Raw genomic sequence first — 7,374 nt, forward strand, 5'->3', positions numbered from 1 at the left:
TAAATGAGCTGAAACAGCCTGAGGAAAGCAAGATGGGAGTTTGCATTTGAGTGTAAAAAAATATTTTAAAAGAGGTGAAAGTTGCTTGGTTTGGCTAACAGCCATTTGAAATGTAAATGAAGTTATAATTGCATACATACTTTAAAATACGATTGAGAGAAGAAAAGAGGGAAGGTCATTTAAATATCATTGTAAATAATGTAAAGATGACAGAGTGAATCATTTTACTACGCTTTATGCTGTATGTCAAATGACTGTCCAAGCTGTTGTGTGCTAAGTTATGAATGATAAATCTTTCTATGTCCAACACTTGTCAGAGGTTTTAACAATGCAATGAACAGTTAATGCGTTATCAGCTACAGAAACAACCCGATGCATTCATACTTTCCCTCTGCATCTCTGACATTGTAATTTAATCTGGCAGACAGCTAAGAAAGAGGAATTATTTACCATTTATGATGTAATTTTCATGTTTTACTCTCATTGGACTGTCGCTCCTGCATGCAGAAGATGATCTATTATTCTTGACATCAACATACTTATTTCCTGGCTCTCAAAACATAAAAAAAGATTAAAAAAAACATAATAAAATGTGTGAGATGGGGGTTTTTTTTTACATTATTTATGCGAGACTTCATAAGTAATGTTAAAAATAAATAAATATATGGGATAAAACAATAGAATACTGGATAAAGTCTACACACCACTGTTCAAATATCAGGCTTTTGTGTGTCATTCGAGAAAATCCACCATCGATAAATAAATAAATTGTACAGCTCAATTGAGAAAAATAAAACTCTTTTGAGAGGGGGGGGATTATGAATTACTCGAATAATTTGGTTGTACAAGTGTGCACAGTCTCTTACAATTGTAGTGTGGCTGTGTTCACAAGTTCTAACTCATGTTAACGGCACAACACTGACACCCCAAATAAAGTACTAGTTTTTCTTTTCTTTTTTTCTTACAGAAACAGGTTTTGTACTAATACTGCCTGCATGTTCTTGCAGTGTTTTCTCACACAGCCCACCACTGCTCCACTCTGCCAGTCACCCACTCTTACCTCAGTAGTCACTCGTCTCATCGGAGCACAAGGTCAAACCATTTTTATTAATATAGCCCTTCATCACAAACATGTCTCAAAGGGCTTCACATGGCCACAGTTAACAATAATTCTCGACCTCCCCTGGTCTTGACTCTCAGAAGGGCAAGGAAAAACTCACAAAACCCCAATTGGGGAAAATGAGAAACCTTGAGAAGGGAGCGCAAACGGGAGAATTTCCCTTCCAAGACGAGCAGGCTGCAATGGATCCAGAGTGGGCTACATTGAACACTCAACACAAAATGTATGTATATGTTCATATGTATATATTTATATTACATGAACAAATGACGTGCTCCAGGAAGACGCATTCAGTCATGGCAGCGCCTGCAAGGAGATAGTCCAACCCATTCTTGTCCCTGGTAGTGACAAATTTGAATTGTGACTTGAATGCTTTTACTGAGCTAGCAGCTCTGATATCTGTGGGTAGGGCATTCCAGAGCTCTGGAGCCCGAATAGAGAATGCTCTCGAACCTGCAGACTTCTCTTTGGTTCTTGAGTTCACTAAAAGGTTTTGTGAACAAAGGATGGAATTTATGGTACAACTAGGTTGGCGAGAAAATAAGCTGCTAAGCCATGTAATATTTCATAGGTAGGAATAGAACCTCAAAGTCACATCTCAAGTGGAGCCAATGCAAGGTGGTCTTCCTCCATCGCCTAAGCCTCCATTTGACATTGCTGCCTTGCCCTTCTCCTTTTGACCATCTCAGTCTACTGCAGGTTCTCTTTTAGCACTTTATGGTTTTTTTTGCCTGCCCTCTATGGCTGTTAAGTGTTCTGTTGCGACATTATTACGTACATTTCCCTGCCTTGCTTGTGTATTCCTAAACAACATTGGCTGCGTACGTTTACATGGATGCATTTAGTTTTAAAGCTTGATCGGAATAAAAATGCTTCGTATACACACCCAATTTGTAATATTCTCATTGGATCAAACCCCTTCCAATCAAGATTTTATTCCAAATAAGAGGGTTGATTTATGTCGATTTGTAATATATGTAAGCGAAAGACATAGCAGGCGCAAATTGTCCTCCTGGAGGTTATGTTGGGGCTCCATTAGGAAGTATTACCTTGACGTAACAGCGCAAATTGAAAAAACATGCGAAATAACGCTAACATCAAAATATCGTTTGACAAGCAATATGCACACTGGAAACATCAAACACAACAAACTTCCAATAAAATCTAAAGACAACGGAATTACTAAATTTCCGGTAAACCATATTCATAAACCAGTAAATAAATCCATAATTCGTGTATAGAATTGTTAAAATACACTTAGTGCATACATATGTTCTCTTGTATCAATGACAGGAATAACTAATTTCTGAATACATTCAGTATACCTCTTTTCATGCATAGACTCTTACCCGTTCAAGGCCTCAAATCATTTTAGAATGTGCAGTTGCCCTTTATCTGAACTTTACTTTGCACTGTGTCCTTACTCACCTGATTGTCTCTGTACCTATCGAAGGCATAAATAGTGACATTCATGGTGAAGGAAGATTGGAAATGCTTTTTCTCGTTCCTGTTTTTTTTTTTTTATATATCACAAAAAACATATATATATATATATATGTTATATATATATATCAGTGATATATATATATATATCACTGAAATTTGAACAGAGGTGTTTATGGATCACATTAAGAATGAAATGTAATCATTATAAAAGGTTTTCTCGTCGTCGTCGTTGTTGTTGTTGATGTTGTTAATTCTTCACATGCAGTAGAGAGCACAGGAAGGCTTTGCCCTGACCACACGTCCTTGGTGTGTAGACATCTTACATCCAGAGTACATGACAGTGAATGAATTAGGGCTTGGGTATAGGAAAGAAATTCCGTTCACTTTGAAGCGCACTGTCCGCATGGCCTCGTGCAACTCCTTTGAAGCCAGCAACATTAAAAAGCATGCATGCATTCACCTTCCAGCAAAAGCTAATTACAGAACACTGCCTTGAGGAAAAAAAAGGTGGCAAAATAAATTATTTGATTTGGCACTTTGCAGATAAGCCTACAAATTAATTTAATGGAGGTCATACCCGGAGGAAGTGGTATAGGGTAACAGCGGTGACTCAAATTGTGATCGGCCTCTAGGATTGGGAGCGTAATTTGAAAAATGCATCCGATATAGTTAGCACTACTTGTCGAAAATGTAGTAAAGTAATCCAAGTGCTGTATTATTAAAGTCATTTAACATGGTTACTTTGAACTGTTTTTAGATTACTCTGATAACAAATATGCTAATGAAGACAAAATTATAAAATAAAAATCACTTCAAATTCAGTGTGGGAATCAGTGGCTCAGCCCCTTTCAGAAGCACACATATGATCACGTTTTCCCGGCCATTCATCCCACATTGTCCCTTGCCCATGCTGATTTGTCCATGGTGGGCTGAAAAGGGCTCACCGTGATTGCCGGCAACATATTGTTAATGTAGCTTGATTAGTTACCGTATAAGTGGGACATGTGGTTGGTCGACAATCGGAATACGATCAGCAAATACACTTTTCTTTGTTGCCAAACACATTTCCGTTAAAACTGAAGCACGGGGGAGTATATTTATCAGCCATGAGTGCTTTATTGATTAAATTAAAGTAGGCTCTAGGTGACACTAGATTGCACTTGTTTTGTTGCTTGTTCTGAATGTTTCTTGTAGTTAGGGCTAAGACTCATGTTTAGCTTTGTGTATTCTAGTTGCGCAAGTGTCAGTTTTGAAACAGCTCTTCAAATCGAATTGATGATTGTAAGCGTGTATCCGTTTTATTTGAGTGATTCAAGCTGTTCCAAGAGCGTATGTTCAGGAGCTATATCAGAATCTAGTTCTGGGTCCTTTTGGAATATTATTGGCCTCTAGGATTAAAACACAATATTGACTGAATGCACTTGTAGAAGGCGCATCTGTTTGTGATCAAGGGGTTTTCAACTTTGAAAAACATCCGTTACATATTTACAAGTATGTCTGATGTTGAGGGAGAAGAACAATGACGAAGGAGGACCTGTTAGCCTTAGCACTGAAGCTTGAGGTGGACCCCAGCCTTAGGTGTTTAATTTATACTAGAAATGTGTTAGTGTTTGTGTCTTTACTTATGTATGCAGTTGGGCTTGCAATACTGTCTCAGAAATGAAAAAGCACTTTGTTGTTAAACTCGATTCCCGTTTCATCACCATAACACTTTCGAGCACTCTTTATTTAAAGAGCAAGCATCGTTGGTTTTTTGCTATTGACCTTTTAAATCATTTTGTACTGTTTAGGTAAGTGTGGTGTGACTCACTTTTTGGGATGCACTATGTGAGTATATATGCGTTTTGTAGAGCCTTTGCTACCATAAATAATTATTTGCACCAGAAGAATATGTACCGTTGACATTCCTTTAAGTGGAAAGCGTTGTGCATTACCCTTCTCGCATTCTTCCTGTCCCAACAGTCTAAATCAAATTGCTTCTCCTTATCTAGCCCTGTGTCTTCAAGGCAGAGGTGACATACTCTTGGTGCGAGACACAGTATTCAATTAAAAAGAGATGTCTTTCCCCAAAAATAATTCAAGCTTCCTCCCATAATTACAAGAGCACATTAAAAAGCAGCAAATTGAGTGTGCACATTGCATTGTCAGCACTGTGCAAATATCTTCTGGATGGCATCTCGTTTGGGCAAGAATCATCTGCCTCTATCCTGCTTCCCTCCTCTGAATCATCACATGCGCATTTTCCCATCACCATCGCCAGCTCAGCACCGTGTCACACACGCAAAGCAGGCTCGGGATACAAACCACATTCGCTGTGAGTGAAATGTGGCGCCGCTGATGCCCCCAAGTGTAATATCTGCTGACATGGATGCTTGGATGTTGGACCTTGTTACGGGGCTGCACAAAGGTGCACTGAGGCTGACTGCTATTTCATGTTCCTAGGCAAAATGTCAACACGCTGGCAGAGGACATATACATACTTCAGGCACTTTTGAATCAGTATTTTCATTTTGTGTCACTCTGTTGAGAATAGTTCACATTCAGGCCACTAAACATCTTTTATGTACTGCCCATAAAAACATTTGAAAAGATTTTTGATCAATGTTCATTGGGATTCAAAGGATCCTCAGTGTCAAATGGACAATTACACACAATTTGTTTTCTTTTGCTCATTTAAAACAATTGCAAGAATGGGTAACCCCAAACGGTAATGTTCAAATATGTATAACTATATTTATCATATTTTTTAGGTAAGTTCAAGGAAGGTAGAGTAATGGTTCCCAACAATCCAGGGGCCATTTACGGTCATGCCAGATGTCTCGCAGAGGGCTTCGGACACCGTGGAGTAGACGAGCCATTGACTCAAAGAGGCGACCAAAACTATGAGACTGACCTCCCCATTCTGTATGAATGAGTGCTGGCGACAAAGGTAGCTGCAAAACAAAATCAAATTGGCCCTTGCATCCTTCTATTTTTTTGTATGCGGCACTTGGAAGAAAAACCATCAACACCCTTCTGCTGTGAAGGCTAGATTTGAGGTTTAGAACGACATTCGCCCCATCTTCCTGGAGGTTTCAAAAACCACTTTTGCACTGCTCAAACTGCATAACAAACATTCACACCACTTCTTCCGGCTGTGCAATACAAAATGGCTTTATCAAGAAACTGGCAAACATCTGTCACACACACACCCGTCTATGATTTAAATATATTCTGTAGGTGCTAGCAAACAAATCAAACACTGTCAAGCACTTCTGAAAATGGCTTCAAGCAAGCCTTCAGGTCACTTGTGTCAAACTCAAGGCCCGGGGGCCAGATACGGCCCGCCACATCAAATTGTGCATCAAATTCGTGTCTCATTACTAGAATTGCAAATTGTCTTCACTTTTAATATCTTTTTTTTTTTTATATTTGACCAGTTTTTACTCGTCTGATTTGAAAATGAGTTATTTGTCAGTTTGTTGTGTAGCTTTTATTGTATATAATATGAGGTGCTCATACATTTATTTGGGTTGACAGTCATAATGGCCCTCCGAAAGAAGCTCTGACTACAATGCGAAATGAGTTTGACACCCCTGCTTTGGGTGTACCTTTGTCTGTATGAACCCTAAAGTCAGTCAGAAGGCAATCTTGCTTAAGTAGCCGGTGTGCGAATAACAAGAAGTACGTAGCCTTTGTGGAGTGGATATGTGTGTGTGAACCCAAACTGAACCAAAAATAACATGAGAATTGGCCAGAACCACAGTGACATTATAACTGGGTACTTCTTTATTTACAAAGTTAATACTGTAGATGCTTTGCCACTAAAGATAATGTCAGTGCTGAAAGAGGGCAGTTCGAGATCCACATCACATGATTGAAAAACAGGATTGACTACAAAAAGAATATTGAGTCACATCAGCCCGGAGGTAATGTAGAGAATCGTCAAAAGTCGAGGTAGAATCAGCACACACTGTTTGACTGATGGCATGTGAGACAAGTTGTACAAGTCACCAAAGACTTGTAATGGGAGTGATATGTTGTGACGGTTCATCTCACATACAAGATTAGGGACGCTCTTGACTACCAGTGGGAGCAGTCTCTGGATCATATTGTCTCTTAAAGTGATACATTGACTTGTTTTAACGAGGTCAGCAAGACGACTGTGGTGTGAAAAATGACAAGTCGTGGAAAAACTAAAGACAGAATTCAAGTGTGTGACAGTGTGAAACATGGAACTCTTATGGTGACATTTGACTATTTAAAATCCAAAAGTAACGTGTGGGACAGATCTTTCAAGTCAAACAAACAAATCATAGATATTTTTACTCGTATAATCCATGACGTCTTTCATCGCCACACTTTAAAAAAAAAAAAAAACTCTGTTTATTCAGTAGGACAGCCTCTTTCAAACAATGACTTCTAACAGAAGTGCACAGGAAAATACACAGAATCTGTTCAACAGAAGAACTTAATATGCCTCGTGCCCGACGAAGTTTCTTTATTGAACATAATTTTTGTAGTATACAGAAATCGATTAGCCTCCATTATCTTTGAAGAGCACAAGATGATTGATTGTGTAACACAGCTTGTCACCCACCAATAAATCCACAAAAGCAGTCGACATGATTATTTCACAAAGTTCACTCTATGATTTTCTTTTCCAAAATAGCATAACTGACTGTCTCTTCGCACATGCACACGCACACACACACACACACACACACACACACACACACACACACACACACACACACACACACAGCAATGATAACGCTGTCTATCTGCCTTCTCAGTGGGACCGGAAAGCTACTGACAGTGACTCACAT

The 7,374-nt window shown here is 38.9% G+C and overlaps 1 long non-coding RNA gene across 1 annotated transcript in view; it reads left to right on the forward strand.

Annotated features, from left to right (window-relative positions):
- Positions 1-7,374, forward strand: part of LOC133154340 (uncharacterized) — a 30,826-nt gene that overhangs the window by 13,463 nt on the left and 9,989 nt on the right. The gene's annotated exons all lie outside the window — the stretch shown is intronic.

The sequence above is a fragment of the Syngnathus typhle genome, linkage group LG5 (genome assembly GCF_033458585.1).
Source record: "Syngnathus typhle isolate RoL2023-S1 ecotype Sweden linkage group LG5, RoL_Styp_1.0, whole genome shotgun sequence".
In the NCBI taxonomy this organism is placed as follows: Eukaryota; Metazoa; Chordata; class Actinopteri; order Syngnathiformes; family Syngnathidae; genus Syngnathus; species Syngnathus typhle.